This window comes from Pinus tabuliformis, chromosome J (genome assembly GCF_031772625.1).
Source record: "Pinus tabuliformis cultivar Carrire ecotype Pingquan chromosome J, CPIR1, whole genome shotgun sequence".
NCBI lineage: Eukaryota > Viridiplantae > Streptophyta > Pinopsida > Pinales > Pinaceae > Pinus > Pinus tabuliformis.
The window spans coordinates 1,073,853,995-1,073,875,592 of record NC_142295.1 but is presented as its reverse complement, the minus strand read 5'-3'; positions in this window follow the sequence as shown (position 1 = coordinate 1,073,875,592).

Genomic DNA, 21,598 nt, shown 5'->3' with positions numbered 1-21,598 from the left:
ATCCCTTTCGTCATCCTAAATCACCTCACCTGGTGTGTTGTCGATCTACTTGATGTACTCAATGGAATAATAGAAAGACTCGTATGATATATACCCCTCTGCCATAAACCCCAAGGGTTTTTCCCTTTTTTGAACAAAACCTTTCAATTTATTCATGTACCTATCTAAGAAGAACATCCAATGACAAGAAACCACCCCAACTAATTCGATCTCATCTACTAGGTGAATTAGAATATGAACTCGCAAGTCCATAAAACTCATCGACACTTCTTTCTCAAAGATACAAACAATCTTAGTTATCTCTTGACGCCACCATGGAATTCTAGCCATATGAATCTCCTTTGATGTGATCCAATGTACAAATGCAAATAATTTAGGTATGGAACATCATAGGTCTTGGAGGAAGTCATGGTTCACACACCCACGTAGGGGTAGAGGATAATGACACTGCACAGTAAATAGTATAGTATACAAAAATTAATTATAAAATATCCCATTGCATAAAAATAAAAATAAAATAATAAAATCATGTTTTTGACATACATACTCTTAGAAGGTTCAAATGGTCATGCGATTTCAACCCCGACAAATGGTCTTCCATAGTGAAGCAGTGTCGTAGTGAAGACCCATATAAAGAAGGCACCCTCACACTAGTTATAACTTCCTTTTCCAAAGAAAAAACATCTTTCTTTAAAATCCATGGGGCATCACCTTGTTTGAAAGACCAAGAGGAACCAACCTCTCCTTTAGTCTCTTGTCTTGGCCAATGTTTCTTTTTAGTTTGTGAATAAATAAGATCTCTCTTAACATCTAATGTGTTATTTTATTTCGATGATACGTGCCTCCATAAAGAAGATGAAACATGTTTAAATATATGCATGGGATCTAGTAAGTGGGCAATCTTAAGATGCTCCCAATATGGAAGCTCATAAAAGATAGATTTATTTTTCATCCCAATGGGAAATTTCTCAACATAGGCGTCGAATAATTCTGGATCATCAAACATAGGCTCCCCATTTGAATAGAACATTTATGAAAAATCCTTCTCTTTCTATCTCTCATATGCTCTAATCCATTCAGCTAGTATCATTATTGTAGGCCTTTGGGTTCTCTCTGGTTTACCTTTGAAAGAAGATGTTACTCTTCTGTAAGGGTGTTATTTTGGGAGGAATATCCTGGAGCAATCATACACTAGATTTCATAGGTGGTCGGACCACCTAACCTTCAAATAAGGTCCACAAAATTTACATCCATGATACCCTTTTATTACAAAACCTCTGAAATTATTGTATACAAGACAAAACATTAGCGGCCATGAAGATCAGAAAAAATTGCAATGAATTAAATTAAATATATGTGAAACAATATTGTCACATATATAAACAAATCAATAAAAATTTAATTTCACATAGAAAACTCCTAAGCCTTGATAATCATGTATGATTTAAGCACATATGCCATACAACACAAAACTCCTCTCCATTGCGATGGGTCTTGATACATCGTACACATGTATCCCTTCCCATAATTACTTCAATTCATCTACCAATGGTTGTAAGTAGACATCCATATTTTTCACTTGCATTCTACCAGGGACTATGAGATCCAACATAAGATGTTCATTCTTCACAAACAACCATGGGGGGGTATTGTTATTGATCTCTACTACAAGACAAACAGAATAGTTAGTGTTTTGAAGGGAATATGGGTTGAAGCCATCCATGGCTATGTTGATTCATAGACTTTGTAATTCATCCTTGAATTTTCAAGCCATGTATCCTCTAAATTATTCATGGCTATTGATTTTGTTGGGATTCGCATAACTCCTGACTCACTTTTGTGTGAGGCATGACATCCCTGCAACATAGCTAATTATTTGCAACGAAAGAGACTTTGAATCCATAGGATTATAGGCATGTGCCTTAATATTTTATGAGGAGGACCATGTGATTTACCCATTTTTTTTTAAATTGTGGTACATTTCATGCCCACATTTCGAACATATCTCTTTGTCTACATATTCTCCTCTATATAGAATACAATCATTCAAACATGCATGATATGATATGTACTCAACACCCAAAATTTTTAACAACTTCTTTGCCTCTTCAAAACTACCCTGTAAGACATTATCACTCAAAAGAATCTTATCTTTGAATAACCTACAGTTAGTGGGAAATATAATTGTACAATATCAATATTAAACATTATTAAAATCGACCATTTTTAATGTTGATTGTGTGACACGATTTCTCAAAATAAAAGGGACTTGATTGAACATGTAAGTGAATTACCTCAATATTGTAAAGAAATATGCATTTTACATGCCAAAATTTGCTTTGATGTTGTACATCAACATCATTGTCCCCAGCTGAGTAGAATTTGACTTGCCTCCAGGTCCAAAGAGAGGGGTGGTATAAGCACATTCCAGGCTTTCGAATAAGGTATCAGTGATATGAGCATCACCCCCTAACTCATCGTTCTGGAATGCATCTAACAAAATTGCCTCCATGGCAGTCGTATCCCGTAAGTAGTCATTCATACCAACCTCAATTTGATTTCCTCCATTTTTAACTTGTGATGAAGAACTACTATTGTTGTAGCCATTCTTAGTTGGTGAATCTGAGCATAGTGGGAATTGAATAGGTGGTTGATTCAACCATTCTTTGTATGCTTCCTCTCTGAATATTTCTCTTAATTCAACCTTCTCTTGAGTTTACGTTGTAGTGGGGTGCATCAGAAGATGGTAGGTGGGTTGCTCATCATCACTAGAATCCTAATTTAAAAAAATATTGAATGTCATTAGTACAATATCAATTATATTAGTAAGCACGTCAATGCAATTGGTTTCTTGAAATTACATTATACCAATCAATATTACCATCATTGATCTAGGATTGAAACTCGAAGATGCCATGTTCCAATTGGCAGGATGAAGAGACTATCCATTTTCACCTACCAACTTCTTATGATATGCTGCTCTTAATAAGAGCTTCCGACATTTTTGAAATGGTGGAATATTTTCAGCATCTGAATTCGATTGTAAATAAGGATCCTTTAAATTTCGAACATTTTTATTCAAATTGACATGGATTAAAAAAAATCAATTAGATAATCAAACTGTAAGTAAAATATGAACTTACTAGAGAGGAAAAGGATAACTCCACGAAGGACTTTGATCAACAATATGGAACGAGCTAGAATTTGAAGAATTGGAAATTTGATATTATTGATATTTTTTCCTTGCATCTGAGAAAAAATAGAAATAGAAGTTTGTGTGCATAATCTAAAATTATTTTTGAGAACCACATAGCCACAATCTGAATTTCAATATAGTTTTCAAACCATTTTTCAAGAATAAGATGACTTTAAGAGGAAAATGTGTTGAAAATAGCAACAAGAAATCTTAAAAATGACATCAAGAAAAATCCTAATTTAATTTATCCTTGAATTAAATTGGGAATAAAATTGTAATTCCACATATCATGACAACTTGTAATAGTTAAATAAGTTAATTTGAGTGAGGGTCTAATTAGATTCAGGTAGAGTGTCTCCTATAATTAGGAGCACCAATTGAGTTTATTTTGAGTTGTAAATTTTTAATTCATTCTAACTGAGTTAAAGTCAATTAAACTAGTTCCAACTAATGGAGGAATTAGTGGGAGGTCTAGTAGTGGGGTGTAACTTGTAGTAGTGGGGTGTAACCTGCAGTCGAGTGTGGTGTTGCCTAATGTATAGTGTGGTGTTGTCTGTCGAACAGTGGGGTGCAACCTACAATAGTGGGGTGTTGCCTATAGTAGTGGGGTGCAACCTTCAGTAGTGGGGTATTACCTACAATGATCAACCAGTAAACTAAAGGTTCACTCATAATTAACTCATGCATGTCAGATCTGAGAAAGACCTAGTTGATATTGGAGTTCAGGGACAATGTACTATCAATTGTAAAATCATCTAAATTAAACCAATGGTGCATGCAATTAGACGAAGGCCTATGAGGATTGCAAAATTCATAATTCTAGAATTTCCCAATTAAATAGCGGCTAATTCCGAAGGGAACAACACAAGGAATTAGGATCTTGGAGGCTTGGAAATTTGACTAAGTATTAGCCAAAGGAAGTCAGTCGGGCAAATGATAGAAAATACTTGTGCAGGTTGAGCTCAAGGTTGAGAAAATCACATTGTATTCATTCACAATCTTTGACTAATGCAATATACAGATAGCAAGGGTTTTTAGTTGTGGCTTTCCCAAGAAAATCATTATGTTATGTGTGATTGAATTCTTTCTCTTATATGCTTCATGATATCATCGATCGTTTATTGTTTCTGCTGATGAGTAGATTAAATTCAAGTCAATTGTTTAGCATATTACAATTAGCAGTTTGAATCTACAAGGAATTTCTACAAAATGTAAACTATGAACTATTTTAATTCATGTGGATGCGTCCAAAAGGATAATTTGAGATTAACATGTCATTTTATGCGAAAATAAAATTTCAGATAGATTTTAAACCCTGGCGGTGCGCTTATGAGAAAAAATTGCACTGATGCATTTAAATCGTAACAACGTCAGGGCATTCAAATAGTAACTGTATTGGTTTCAACATTCTGAAAAATATAAAATATCTTATCATATCAGTGCTCTTGTACAAAAAAAAAAAAAAAAACGATAAATAAAAACAACATTGGTTTGCACATGTTTATGGTATTTTGAAAATAAAAATGAATTCTACCATGTTGGTTCTCTTATAATGATTACAACACCCATACATTTAAATACAAATCATACCATTGTGTTAAAATATTAATTGCATCATTTTAGAAAAAAAAAAAATGTATCATATCGGTGCGTTGAAAAAATTTGGTGCCCCGACAATATCAGTGCGCTTGAGTTGTAAACGCATCAATTCTCTCTACTATCGTACACACCGATGTTTGGATTTAGTGAAAAAAACGTGATTTTTTCTTTTAAATAATTCAAAAATGAGTGGAAATTTATTTTTTGAAATCTAATTTGATAAAATCTTTTAAATGGTTAAAAGTTATTCACTATTTCATTATTTTTCCAAAAATCTCAAGGGGGTGATTGGCAAAAGAGACATACCAGGAGCATTGTGCAACAACATAATACTTTGGAGCAACAGAACTATTCAGAAGATTAGAAGTTGAAAGGTATGGTGATTTACTCAAAACCCTACGTAATAAAAAGTTTAAACTTTATGGTTGATTTTTTTTTTTTAAGTGTGGTTCACAAACACCCTGGTCAGTGAGTGGTCGCTACGTCCACGGAAAAATCAGGGTTTAAACAACGATAATGCGCATGATCCAGACAGAGGTAATAAGCACAACACAGATGAAACCGAAATTAACAACTGTTTAAACAACGATATCCGTTATGGGAGAAATCAATCTTCAGAAAACTCCTCTAAGACAAAACTAAAAAGAAAAGTGGTAAATTTGTCTTCCCAAGAATTAGATCCTGGAGTCATTAGTGTCTTGGGCAAAGGTTTGGGATTTGCAGTTGCTCCTAAAAACCTTCCTATTGAAAATATGATATGTAGCATAGAGGATGGGATTAATAACCTTCCTTTGGAGGATAAAGAAGCATTAAGACAAGAGTTCTCCCTCATTATGAGAAAGGCAAAAACTCCTAAAAATAATTTGAGTAAAGAAGAACAAAGAGCCTTCAAATCTTTGCAGAACAATGATAAAATTGTGGTTCTTAAGGCAGATAAGGGAGGAGCAACAGTAATCTTGGATAAAGAAGACTATGTATGCAAAATGAATGAACACCTCAGATGTGGCAGTTATAAGAAACTGAGCAATAACCCCATCCCCAAGATTATGAAGGAGGTAAAAAAGACAATTTTAGATTCCAACCTTGAGGATAAATTAAAGAAGAAATTAATCCCTACTTGTGAAACTATCCCAAGAATTTATGGGTTACCTAAGATCCATAAAGAAGGGGTTCCTCTTAGACCAATAGTTAATACCATTGGTTCCCCAACCTATGAACTGGCTAAGTATGTTGCAAAAATCCTTAAGCCCCTTGTCGGAAATACTGATTCTTTCATCAAAGACTCCCATGATTTTGTGAATCTTATTAAAAATGAGAGAATAGAACGTGATGACATCCTTGTTAGCTTTGACGTAGTGTCCTTATTCACCAAGATTCCTCTTGATGAGGCCATTCAGGTTATAAAAGAGGTTACTGATCCGGGAACTGCAAAATTAGCCGAAATCTGTTTGCGATCAACTGTTTTCACCTTCCAAGGAATATATTATGAGCAGACATCTGGTGTGGCAATGGGATCCCCCCTTTCACCAATAGTGGCCAACTTATACATGGAATACTTTGAAAAGAAAGCCCTTGAATCATACCCTTTGAAGCTAGCTTGGTGGAAGCGATTCGTCGATGATACCAATATAAAATGGACACATGGTAAAACAGAGCTTGACAAGTTTTTTATACACCTGAATTCTATCTCCCCAGAAATAAAATTTACGATGGAGCTTGAAGAAAACATGAGCATCCCATTTTTAGACATACTCATCATCAGAAAAGAGGATGGCTCTTTAGGGCATAAAGTTTTCAGGAAGTCAACCCACACAGAAAGCTACCTTCATGCTGATTCCCATCATCACCCAGCCCAGAAGTTTGGTGTTCTAAACACTCTTGCTATCAGGGCCCTTCGAATTTCTGACGCTGAGCATTTAAATGAAGAGAAGGAGCATTTAATCTCAACCTTTCAGAGTATAGGCTACAAAGAAAAAGAGATTAAAAGAGAAATAGAGAAAGCTGAAAGAAGGATGTTATCTCGTGAACCTAAGGTTCAAGACCAACCTCAGTGTGGTAGGGTATTTCTTCCTTATATTCATGGAGTAACAGATAAGATTGCCAGAATCCTAAGGAAGAAAAACATAAACACGCAATTCTCAGCACCTGGAACTATTAGGCAAGGTATGAGGTCGGTCAAGGATAGTATTGATAGACATCAACTTAAGGGGGTCTATAAAATAGACTGTTCATGTGGAAAAAGCTACATTGGTGAAACAGGTCGCTCCCTGCAGACAAGACTCAAGGAACATGGAGCTGATATTAGAAATGAAAGGTCTCGTACTTCAGCCCTAGCAAAACATTCTTCGAAAACTAAACACCATGTATATTTGGAAAACGCTTCAATTGTCGCAAAGGAAGAACAACATCATAAGCGAAAGATTAGAGAAGCTCTTGAAATTATCAAACATCCGAATAATCTCAACAGAGACAATGGTGTGGAGATTAGTGGAAGCTGGCTTCCACTAATAAGAGAAATTAGGGTCACCAATACATCTCAGTGATAGGTTTCCCTCTCTTGCTTTAATAATCTAAGTATAATAATAATAATAATAATTAATACTTAATTACGATTACAATAATAATTATGATAATAACTATTAATATTATCAGTAACTATTATTATAAATTGGTATTATTAGGTATTAATTAAAATATATTAATAAATCTATTAATTAGTGAAACTAATAAAAATTAAACGTTTATCAATTATTAATATTAATTATTTATTATTAATTAATTATTAATATTAATGGTAATTAATTATTAATATTAATATTAATTAATATTATTATTAATTATTAATTATTAATATTATTATTAATTATTAAGTCTTGATATTAATTGTCAAATACCACATACTATTTTATAATAAACATTATACTATCATATAATATATATATTAAAAATATTAATACAATATACTATTCATTTAATACCAATATTAAATATTTCACATACTATTTTATAAATAATACTACACTAATATTAAATGCTTATATGAATTAAAAATTCATAATAATAATTACTATATTAAAAATCAATTAATTATTAATAATATTAAAATTAATTAATTAATTTATAATAATGATCAACATAATAATAATTTATATCACTAATTAAAATTAATTAAATAATTCTTATAATAATGATTAACATAATAATAATTTATATCAATAATTAAACAAAATTAAATATTCAAAATTCTACAATTAATATTATTAAAACAGCCGACATTCATCTCATTTTTAATCTTCTCCTCATTACTATTTAAATCCTTCAATTAAGCTCTTCTTCTATCAAGCATTCAAGTAATCCTGATGATGGATCCCAGTTGGATTTGAAACATCTCATTTTTAATCTTCTCCTCATTACTATTTAAATCCTTCAATTAAGCTCTTCTTCTATCAAGCATTCAAGTAGTCCTGATGATGGATCCCAGTTGGATTTGAAACGTTGACGGAAAAATGGTTTTTACTGTGGATTCTCTGGTAATTTCAAAATATATAAACCACAGAAGTCTTAAATCCAAAATCTAGGCTAATCGCCCCTCGGCCTACTGGCAAGACCTAACCCCAAAGGCTTCGGGCAGAATCGACCCTGTGACCTCCCGATGGCGAGGCACGGTTTTTGACCAACTGAGCTAACCCTTGAGGCTTACTTTATGGTTGATTTTAATAATAGAAAATTTTACAATTTTTGTTAGGGTTTAATTAAAAGAGAGATCATTTGCAAGAGATACATACTAGGATCATAGTGGAGCAACACAATATTTTGGAACTGCAGAAAGATTAGAATTTGAAAGGTATGGTGATTCACTCAAAACACCGCATAGTAAAAATTTTAAATTTTACTGTTAATTTTTTTTTTTAATTTTCTGTTAGATTTAATATATATATATATATATATATATATATATATATATAAAATTAGAATTCCTGTATAATAAAAAAAAAGTACTATTGATTTTACTAGTAAAATTTTTTAAATTTAATTAAAATTCAGAAGAAAAAAAAAAAAAAATTCAATACTTACCTTAAACCCTTGCTTCTTCTTGTTTATGTGACTACAAAATTTCACCTTAAGGTATAACGCCCTCTACCACTTCACAATTATGGTTTTTCATTGTAGACATTTTAGATTTAATGGGTTTGTGTACTTACTATATATAGAGAGTTTGACATGTAAAGTAGGGGGATCACTTATTGAATTAGATCCAAACCCTATCAGCCTTGTCCATTTTTAAAAATTATGTATGTTTCACAGTGCACTATGTAATATACTGCATCATCGCACCATGTGTAATATCATGCACCAACATATTATAACAATGTCGGTTTTCTCTAATCTATTCATCGATGTTCCCGGTGTAATATAACGCACCGACGTGTCTTTGCCAAGCAACATTGCTAATTCATTGCAATGTGTTTATCGTTACAAATCGCATTATCATAATTTAAAATTATTTAAAATAAATAAATTTCGTTGATGGTGTTGAACAATTAATAAACGCCTAGTGCGTTTAATGGCCTAAACACATTGGTGTGTTTATTCAAATAAATGCACCGATTACCAAAGCTCTTTTTGGCTGAAATTATTTGATTTATGTATAAAATATATTTAATGGCTTATGTATTGAATGGTACAAGTTTTTTATTGATAAAAAATGTCTAAGAATGTGTCAAGTAACAAAAATGTTGATTGACACAATGATAGCACATCGAAAAAAGTAGAGAAGGAAAGTTCTCTGTAAATTTTTTACAAAATTAATATGTTTGAACTATATGTAAGTTAAACTAATGCGTATTGGTTGGTGTGTGTCATGCAGAGCCACAAAATGAAGAAGGTCGATAAGATTATTTCTAATTTAAGTGCAGAATAGTGTAAAAACCTGATAGAAAAATTACAGAAAGATGAATTTGGTGAATGAAAAAATACTATTCAATATTAGTTTTCTTTTTTGAATTTTCATTAATAATATACTTAAAAATATTAGATAACATGTTTCAAACAATATATTAATTCATATATATTTAATGTTTTACATGGAGCAACAACGAAGAAAAATATCAATGTCGTTCTAAGAAAAGAAAAATTATAGAACATGTAAATGATGATGAATTGGTCCTTAGCTCATTTGAAGTGGTGTTGGAGGTTAATGAAAGGGGGGATTTTTTTTACAAAACTATCATGGATCCGGTGGAATGAACATGTAGACGTACTTTCCACTTACAATACAAAAATCAATCCAGTGGTTCCAAGAACCAAATTATATCTAAACTATAGAGAGTGTTTCCAAAGAAATGGTCAATGAGACATGTTAGACTTGCAATAGAAAAACATACAACAACAAAAAACAATCATTCAAAAGGTAAAATTCCAAATTAAAATGATTTTCTAAAATTATATGTATATATTACTACAAACCATTCATTTATTATATCAATTTTGTTATATTTAGTTTTCATATATCAATATAAAAATAATTTATTACTTTTTTTAGGAAGATTATGAAAATCCCAAATGATCAATGAGGTCATATGTGAAACATGCTAGTAGGAATGTCCAAAAAAGTGTACAATGATATGGTTAAAGAAATTGACATAATTGCATCATAAGAGGATCCATCTCAACAACAATGTGCTTCAAATGTATGTAATCATAATTGAATTTGTACATATAAAAAATAATTTAACATTAAAAATTAAATTTCGATTATTTTCTTGCAGAAAAAAGAACAAAATGGAAATCATTCAACACATAAAACAAGAGGACAAGGAAGAAAAGGGTTGACATCAAAGTTTGTGGGTAATTGTTAATATTTCCTTATAACAATTCAAGGTTTCATTTTTGTATATTTTTAAGTTGTTTTACTGCAACCATCCTTGAATGTCTTCAAATAGGTGCTAACATACAAAGAAGAGTCATCAGAAGAATTGATTGACATTGGATTAAATATGGGTTGTGAGTATATTTTGGCATATCAAAAATTAATAGTGGAATTTGTAAGTATCTATGTTGTTTTACTTCTCTAATTTTATAATTAATAGAACAAAAAAATCCTTCATATTAAATCTATGATCTGTAATGGAATTCAAAACATGCATGAAACAAAGTATGGAACAACGTCAGTAGAAGACTTGTTGCAACAAGGCATGAGACTTGGTTTTGAAACCATGTGTATAGTTTATGAGTCACTCCTTGCTATGGTACTTTGTTATTCGATTTGCATTGATGTATATTATTTATTTCAATATTCATTATTCTCACCAATGTAGATACACTCATTACACTTTATTTTTATGTGTGCAGATGGAAGAAATTCAAGAAGACGAAAATAATCGATGCAATCAACAAAATGTTCATCCAAATAATCCAAATCATAGAAGTAGCTCGAGCACTCACATCAATTTCACTGAAGAATGATGATCTTTTTGGATATCAATACAACATGTATTTTTGAAATAGTGAAAATCAGACATTTTGTTTAATGTAATGGACATAGCATCCCAATTGAAATACAAGGGGTTACCAATAACATTCTCATTTTGAATGACAAAGAGTCTCTTATTGATATATAATAAAATACATTTTAATTCATTCTATTGTGTTATCCAATGTCGTTGTGAAATGTTACACCACTGATTAAATATATGAATGATTAAAAATTATAATGAAGAGATGTGAAATATGATAATATAACAAATTAATATAAATATCATATACAAATGACCTAATCAAATTTTAATTTATATGAATATTTTTATAAGAAATATGTCGATTTTTCGATGATAATGGATTTTAAAAATTACAATAATTGCACTATCACAAATCGATGTTTCCAAAAAAGAGAAATCCTCATACAAAAAAAGTGGTGCATCCATAACATAAACACGTATTGGTGCGTTATGTTCTATAAAATGAACCGAAAACACAGAATTGACTATTTGCTAAATTTCACCAAATATTAACTAAGGTTGATTTTATGTGAATGAATGAAAGAAATTGATTTTTAAAGTGTTGAAACATAAACTTGAGAATTGAAAATGAGAATGAAAAAAAAAGAAAAGAAGAAGAAGCAAAGAAGCAAACACAAAACTTTGATGACGTAGTTTGTCCCTCCTAGACTACATCTCTGGGTCCGCTTCCAAGTGGGCGTCCGTTGTATTAGGAATACTAAAAAGTCTCTTTAAATTAGAATTCTTCTATAAACTGATAGCTCTTGACCTCATCTCTTCAACACAACTTTCAGATTACAAAAAGGCCCAAGGATGGCCAAGATATGCCCAAAAAGGCATTTGCAGGCACAAATATTACATAGTCTTCAGCCTCACTGTACAACTCCCCCCTGATGGCGCAATGGTATATCATTTTATAAGGTCATGGGAAAGTATCAGGGTCAAACCCATGGAGATCCCTGACTTGAATGGCAAATATGACATTTTGTTTTAACAAATATGAAGTTGGCACATTATGGTTTGAAAACCATATGATATATTGCAATACGTTACAACATAGTGTAAATATGGCGCATTGAATTTAATATATAGCATTTGGTATTAATGTTATAGGTTGGCAGAATATATATATTTGGCATATATTGTAACCAAACACAGTGGTGGAACCACGTTGAAACCTATGGCACATGACATGCCAATTCATAAACTATTAACATACCACTCCGCGCCATTGGGTGCCACCTCCCGTGCCACATCAACACTCCGCGCCGTTTGAACTTGTTGTTAACTTTGTGCGATACCTCCATTGCCACATATCAACACTTCTGTTTCCATATAACATTTATTCTCCCTCGTTTCAAAAAAAAATTGCGCCGATTAAACCATGGATTTGGGTTGGTGGGGCCGCCAGATGTGGCGGGCTCTGCCAACCCTACCCTCACTTGACATAATACAAAACAATAAATACATATTTGTGCCCATCATTTAATAAATGAAATACATGGTGTATTGGTAAGGTTTTTCAATATGTAGGCAGAGGTCATGGGTTAAACCCCAACCCTGCCCATCCGACTTTTGAACTATACCTGCGTTGACTTTGACCTGCCACTTGTCATGATATGAAATTTCCACTTGGCCTATAAAGGCCCATTTTTTTACTTGTTTTCCATAAATTTTAGAGTGTGTTTTCTCACTCATACGAAGGCCATTTTTGAAACTGAATATACTATCGGAATCAGCGTGACAAGCTCTTATACTTGGCATTGGTTTTGCGAGTATCTGAGACTTTTGAACTTTGAGCATTTCAAGGATCCTCCAGGATCATTCCTCTCCACTGTAAGCTTTTGGACCACCAAAATTTTGGTTTTAAGCAGACATGAGGAGAGGGTACAACTCCCTCACCTTTCTGATCTCCATCCACATTGCTTTACTTGGATTCATGCCTTTGAGTCCCACTCGAAGATACTCAACATCTCCACGCCTAGAAGTGTAGACATTCCTGTCTACAATGGTATCTTCTTGTAACTCAGTCATACATTCAGGTGCAAAATCATCTACAGTAGGAATTTGAGCATTTTCCTCTGGATCCATGATCATAGGAGGTTCATACAACTTCAAATTTTCAACATTGACAACTGAATATATGTGCATATATGAAGGCAAATTTAACCAAAATGCATTGTGCCCAATATTTTCAACAATCTTAAATGGACCATACCTGATAGGTTTCAACTTTTTACCTTCACCTTTCATCCTTTCTTTGCTGATATGTAGCCATACTTGATCATCAACCTGGAAGAGATGATCCACCTGATGCTTGTCATGGCACATTTTTTACTTGGCCTTACTTTTCTCTAATTCATCTTGCACCACTTCATGAATCGTTTGGATTCTTTGAATGAACTTGATTTCTTTGTCAGCATCTCCATGTCCATCCTCGTTGGCTTCTTCACCAAACATGAAGTCCATTGGTGATTTTTGCAGGTACCCAAAACATGTTTCAAAAGGAGATCTACCTGTAGAAGAATGCAAGGCCCGTTTGTAAGCATGTTGGACATAATGTAAGGATTCATCCCACAACTTAGTATGCTTGCTGAAATAGCCCCTGAGAAGATGCACCACTATTCTGTTCACCACCTTTGTTTTCCCATCAGTTTGTGGATGAAAATTTGTGTTCTTTTTCAATTTAGTGTCCATGAGTCCCCACAAAGTGGACCAAAACTCTCCCATGAAACGAGAGTCCCGATATGAAATGATAAAAGTAGGAAACCAAAAATGAACCCATACATTTTGAAAGAACAACTGTGCAGTCTGTTTAGTAGTAACTTGCTTTTCACATGGAACAAGAATACATGTTTTTCTAAATCTATCAACCAAAACATACAAATAATCATGCCCTTTTCTAGACATAGGAAGTCCTCCTACAAAATCCATAGATATATTGTCCCATTGTCTAGAAGGAACTGGAATTGGCATATACAAACCTAACTTTTTGTTGCTTGGTTTGCTTGTTGAACACATGACACAACCTTTGATGTACTTAGCAATTGTTTCTTTCATTCAAGGCCAATAGAATTACCTTTGTAACTATGTCATTGTCTTACCTACACCAAAATTCCCTGAAACACGAGAAAATGTGCTTCCCTGATCACATGTACTCTTTCTCCCTGTGGTACGCACAACTTGCCAAGATGGAACAATAACCTGTCATGAACATGATAATTCACTTCTTCCACCTGAGCACCATGAGTTAGTGATTCATAAACATCTTTGAAATCAATATCTTCAGCATATTGTTCAATGTAACTTTCATGTGCTAAAGAACTATTTTGAATAATTACTGAAGCATTCAAAGAAGGTCTTGATAAAATATCCACTACTTTATTAGTGGTAACTTTCTTATATTTGATTACTAAGTGGAATTGTTGCAAAAACCCAATCCATCTATAATGTCGAGACTGCTGCAACTTAGTTTGAGATTGAAGGTACTGAAGTGGTTGATGATCTGTATGAATCACTGTTTCTTTTCCCATTAAATAATGTTTCCATTTTTTAACACTTTCCACTAATGCATATAATTATTTATCATATGTTGGATAGTTAGCAACTGCTTTAGAAAATGTTTATGAATGAAAACAAATAGGCTTTCCTTTTTGCAATAACACTACACCCATTGCATACCCACTAGCATCAATTTCTATTTCAAATGGTTGTTGAAGGTCTAGTAATGCTAAGATTGGAGTTGTCACAATTTTTTGCTTTAAAGTATCAAATGTTTTTTGTTGTTTTCCTCCCCACTGGAAGGAGACTTTAGAACTTGTTAAACCATGAAGTTTTGATGCAATAAAAGAGAAATGAGAAATAAATTTCCTCCAATACTGAACTGCACCCAAGAAACTTCTAACTTCCATCACATTTTGAGGTCTTGGCCACTTAATGATTACATCAATTTTAGTTGGATCTATTTTAAGATGACCTCCTCCAACTATGTAACCAAGATAAACTAAGGAATTTTTCCCAAATTCACACTTAGAAAGTTTGAGATACAGTTTCTCTCTTTGCAACACATCAAAAACTTGTTTAATATGCTTTAATGTTCTTCCAAACTTGAACTAAAAACAAGAAAATCATCTAGAAAGACTATGAAAAACTTATCAATAAAAGGATGAACACATCATTCATCACTCTCATAAAAGTTGTTGGAGCATTGCATAAACCAAATGGCATAACCAACCATTCATAAAGCCCCTGTCTAGTCTTAAACGTTGTTTTCCATATATCATTCTCTGCAATACGAATCTGATGATAACCACTTCTTAAATCCAGTTTTGTAAAGTAAACAACATTCTTTAACTGATCCAGCAAATCATCTATTTTCGGAAGAGGATACTAGTTCTTAATGGTGATTTTATTTAAGGCTCTAAAATCAACACACATTCTCCAAGTTTTGTCTTTCTAAGGGACTAATATGATCGGTGGTCCACATGGAGAAGAGATAAGTTGAATGAATCCTTTATCAACCAATTCTTGAATTTTTTTCTTAATTTATTCATTCTCTATGACTAACATACGATACATGCCAATATTAGGAAGAGAAGTATCAAATTGTAATTGAATCTCATGTTGTATTTCTCGTTTTGGAGGTAGAATTTTTGGTTTTTTATGTAGAAATTTTGAATAATATGACACTTATTCACAGAGATTATCCTGATTATACACTATTGCGGAATACATGCATAATACATATCCTCCTCTACGTTGATCATCAATTCAGCAGCATTAAAAACAATGAAACATCAATCGCATGCGCACATTAACACAGTATGTAACCCGACAAAAGAATACAGCTGAAAACCCCACACTATCTGTATATTATAATGATTGAGAACATGTAAAAATACATAGTACAATACTCCTCGCAAGTACTCAGTACTATCTTCACCTGTTACACACAAACTAGCTCAGATCTGATGCCTCAAATCTCCTCCACTATTTTCCTGCCTCCACTGCGCAATCCTGCATGAGAATCAATCACTCTATGAATTCGAATTCCCTTGGTTATACTACGCAAGCCTCATGGGCAATCTCCATACATGCATGTGCAAATCTCATGCACAACTATAGTCACAACTGATAGCAATCTCAACCTCTAACACCTGTCTCCACTGAACTGTCCATGCACTGAGTTAACTGATGCATTCTTCAGTTGCTTTATGAGTTAATAATTAGTGAATTAATTAATAATTAATTCACACAACTCATCACTAGTGTATTCTTTAGTTAGACTAAAATACAACTAGTTCAACTAAGTCAAACTGAACACAACTCCATCAACTCCACAATCAACTCCACCAAACTCAACCACATGAGTTCTAACTGAAGTCCTCCATGCAATAGCTCAGCGACTCATAAGAAAAGCATATTTCCTTATGACAGCTGCATGTGCCACATCTATAGCTCAAACTGAAGTTCTCCAAGAGGATAAGATAATGTTTATAGTCCAAATATTATTATGAGACAATAATATTCGACTGTTCTATTTTTAGCTTGGCAGTCTAAAAATAGAAACCGCCCATATGTCTAAAAATAGAAGTCCATCTATTTTTACCAACATGACCAATCATCCACAAATAGCATCCTGCAACTCATAGACCATGATCCATATGTCTAAAAATAGACATAGTCTAAAAATAGACTTTGCGCCAAAAATAGCATGCGAGCCCACTTAGTGAAGGCGACTTCTTTCCACTAAGCTCCATCATCTTGTTGCATTCTCAACACTCCCTCTCAACAAGATATGGATTATCAGCAACCCCTATCCTGCCTCGGTGGTATTAGAATTTTCTCCTGGTGAGCGCCTTCGTCAAGATATCAGCATCCTGATCCTCCGTTGGAATGTATGAAAGCAACATGACTCTCTGTTGCACACAATCTCTGATATGATGGTACCTGATGTCAATGTGCTTGGATCTATCATGAAATACTGGATTAGCCGAGAGTTTAATGCAACTCTGGTTATCACAATAAATCATTGTAGGCTCCAAGTGAGAAGCGAATAACCCGACCAGGATCTTCCTCATCCATATAGCCTCGCATGCAGCCAAACTTGCTGCCATATACTCGGCCTCTGCTGAACTAAGTGCCACGGATCTCTGCTTCCTACTGTACCAAGAAACCATTGTCGACCTGATACTGAAGACCCCTCCAGATGTGCTCTTTCTATCCGTTGGGCTCCCTGCCCAATCTGCATCCGTGAAGCCACATAGCTTCACCTCATCCTCATGTTTGTACCAAAACCATACCCTGATGTGCCTCTGAGATAACGCAATACATGCTTGCCTGCCTTCCAGAAGAGCTTGGTTGGCTTAACCATAGCTTGTGAAAGCTGGTTAACAGCATAGCATATATCGGGTCATGTATTGACCAGATACATAAGCGACCCCACCAACAGTAGATAAACAGTGGCATCCACTACTTCTGTTGAAGTAGCATCCTCCTTCCTCCAACCTCTAGGAAGAGGAGTATCAATAGGCTTGTAGCCATGCATGTTGAACTTCTCCAGTATCTCCCAAGCATACTTACCCTAAGAAACAAATAGTCCATCACTTCGCTGCCAAATTTCCAATCCCAGGAATTAATGAAGGAGGCCCAAGTCCTTCATCTCAAACTCCTTAGCAAGATCATCCTTGCATGAAAGTATCAACAGCTCATCACCTGTTAGAATCAAATCATCTACATAAAGTACAATGATAAGCAACTTACCTTCCACCACAATCTGGTATAGGTTAGGATCCGCCTCACTCTTGGAGAATCCAAGTCCGGTGAAATAACTGTCTATCCGTGTGTACCAAGCACGTGGTGCTTGTTTCAACCCATACAGTGCTCTCTTGAGCCTGCACACATGCGACTCGCTGCTGAAGATCTCGAAACCTTCGGGCTGCTCTATGTATACCTCTTCTTCAATGACTCCATTGAGGAACGCAGTCTTCACATCCATTTGATGAATGTGCCACCCCATCTGCGCTGAGAGAGCAAGAATCTTCTGTATGGAAGAATACCTTGCGACAGGTGCAAAGGTCTCCTCATAATCGATCCCCTCTATCTGTGAAAAGCCTCGGGCAACAAATCTTGCCTTGTACTTCTCCACACTCCCGTCAGCTGCCTACTTAACTTTGTAGATCCATCTTGAACCCACCACTAATTTCCCTTACGGTCTTGGGACAATCTCCCATGCACTGTTTCTGACAATCGAATCATACTCTTCCACCATGGCATCTACCCATGCGGGATCCTCCACAGCTTCCTCGAAAGAGGATGGCTCAGTCACAACACATTTTCTCACAAGAGCCATGTATCCAGTGTACCGATTAGGTGACTGTCTCTGTCTACGTTGAGCTATAGGTGGTCCTACAACCTTCTCTGCATCTTGAGCCAGTCGCTCAACTTTTGTCAAGCGCTTTTGCCCTCTGATGGTTGGCGCTGCATGAGTGGTCTCTTCCACTCCATGAACTTCGTCCTGTGGCTGATCCACGTCCTGAAGCTCATCCTTAGGAACTAATAGCTCCTCATCTGCATGCAAGTGTGGCTCCCTCTCAAGCGAACACTTCATGGCTTTCTCCTCCTGAAATTTTATATCCCGTCGCACAATAGTCTTGCCACTGTCTGGAAAATACACACGATAGTTGTGGGCCGTATCAGTGTACCCCAAAAATATCCCAACCTCTGCGGTCGGCTCCAGCTTCTTCTTGGCATCCTTCGTCACATGCATGTAAACATTAGAACCAAAAATCCTCAAATGAGAAATATCAGGTCTCTTACCAGAATAAGCCTCCTCGGGTGTACTCATGCCAAGTATCATGTAAGGACAACAGTTTTGCACATTTACTGCAGTATTGCATGCTTCCACCCACAAGTGAAGGGGTAGGCCCTGATCATGCAACATCGCCTGTGCAGCACCCACAATCGTTCGGTTCTTCCGCTCAGCAACCATGTTTTGTTGTGGGTTATGGGAAGCTATGAGTTCTCTTCGAATCCCTTCTGCGCTGTAGAAGTCCTTGAACTCGCCAGAGATGTATTCACCACCATTGTCGCTCCTAAGAGCCTTCACCTTCTTCCCCGACTCCTTCTCGACCAGTGCTTTGAACTCACAGAACTTTGAGTATGTCTCGCTCTTCTTCTGCATGAAGAAGATCTAGCACTTTCGAGAGAAATCATCAACAAAGATCACATAATACCTGTGCTTTGTTGTCGAAGCTACTAAGAGAGGTCCACACATGTCTGTGTGAATTCTCTCAAGGATCGTCATGGCGCGGCTATCCTTCTCGTGAAAGGTGGCTTTCACAAACTTTGCCAAAGTACACCCCTTGCACTAATCTGACTACACAAGAGTGCCTTTAGGAAGCCCAATAGTGATCTGCTGCAGTATCTTCAAGGCTCCATGGTGAAGGTAACCCAATCTCCTGTGCCACAGCTCGCCATCATCCCGGCTCACCAGTCCTTCTGCCTTGCATGCCATTGCTGCGCAGCCATCTACATGCAACTGATAAAGGTTCCTGACTCGAACCCCTATCTTCCGGGTTTCTCCAGTTGTCTTGCTGCACACGAAATCCTTTCCCTCGCTGAAAACAACATCATATCCCTTGTCTTCTAACATCGCCACATAGATAAGATTCTTCTTAAATCCTAGAACATGCATCACTTCCTTCAATATGAAGGGTTTACCAGACTCCCTCTCAAAGGAAATGGTACCGATACCGGTCGCACTATATCTACCATCATCACCCATCTCGATGTGCACTCTAAGATCTTTCTCCTCTAGATCAGAAAACAAATATCGATCTCCTGTCATGTGAAAAGACGCACCACTGTCAAAGAACCATACCGATCCCATCACACTTGATACCAAGCATGCGATCAACGAAAAATCAAGCTCAAACTGCGAGGCTAAGGCCTCTCCCACTGCAGATCCAACAGCTTGCTTATTTTTCTTCTTCTGCGGACAATTTGTGGCATAATGTCCATGCTGGTGACAGTGAAAGCACTTCACCTTGGACATGTCCTGCTTCTTGCCTTTTGCACCAAAATGAGAAGCTTTCTTGTTCTTCCCCTTCTTTGCTTTGGAAGCCAAAGCGCAATTTTCTTCATCAGTTGCCTTTGATGAAGATCCATCCCTGGTATTCCGCCTGATCTCCTCCTGCACAATATCTGACCAAAGTCTCTCCCATCCTGGCAATTTCTCCTGACCATTGATAGAGTCCTGATAGGAATGCCAACTCTTCGGAAGACCAAGGAGAGCCAAGCTCACCAAGTCCTCATCATCGACAGTCACCCCCACACTTCCCAGCTCATCCCTGCACTGAGTGAACTTCGTGAGATACTTGGGCATACTGTCTCCCTTCTCGCATTTAATGTTTCTGAGTTTATCCTTGAGCGCCAGCTTCCTCTGATCGCTCTTGCTTTGGAATAGATCTGTCAACGCTTTCCACATCAAGTATGGAGAAGCCTTTCCATGCAGGCTGGACACAATGTGATCCTTCACGCCCTCCAACAGAATCCTTCGACACTTTGCTGTCTTCTTTTGCCAAGCATCAACTTGCGCAGTATCAGTAGGCTTTGGGACCTTAGCCTCTATGAACTCCTTCAGCCCATTGTCATATAACACTGCCTCCATCCTGTCCTTCCATGCAATATAGTTCGAGCTGCCCTCAAGAGCATAGTCCAATCGCAATCTGTTGAAAGACATTGCAACGTTGACACCAAGAAAACACTGCTGCAAATTCGAATTCCACTAGCTCAAAACTCACCCGCTTCTGATCTAAAATTCGTAAGCACAAGGTATTTCTCGTACAGATATTGACTGTATGGGATTTTACCGGATATCTCACCTTCCAAAGGAAGGATGAATCCAGAGGCTACCTGGCCCGATTATAGACTCTGCCTGAAGAAATAAGATGTAAACACTTTCTGAATAATAGATCTGATGATCAACTGCTCTGATACCATGTAGAAATTTTGAATAATATGACACTTATTCACATAGATTATCCCGATTATACATTATTGCAGAATAAATGCATAATACATAACCTCCTCTATGTTGATCATCAATTTAGCAGCATTAAAAACAATGAAACATCAATCGCATGCGCACATTAACATAGTATGTAACCCGGGGAAAGCATACAGCTGAAAACCCCACACTATCTATATATTATAATGATTGAGAACATGTAAAAATACATAGTACAATACTCCTCGCAAGTACTCAGTACTATCTCCACCTGTTACACACAAACTAGCTCAGATC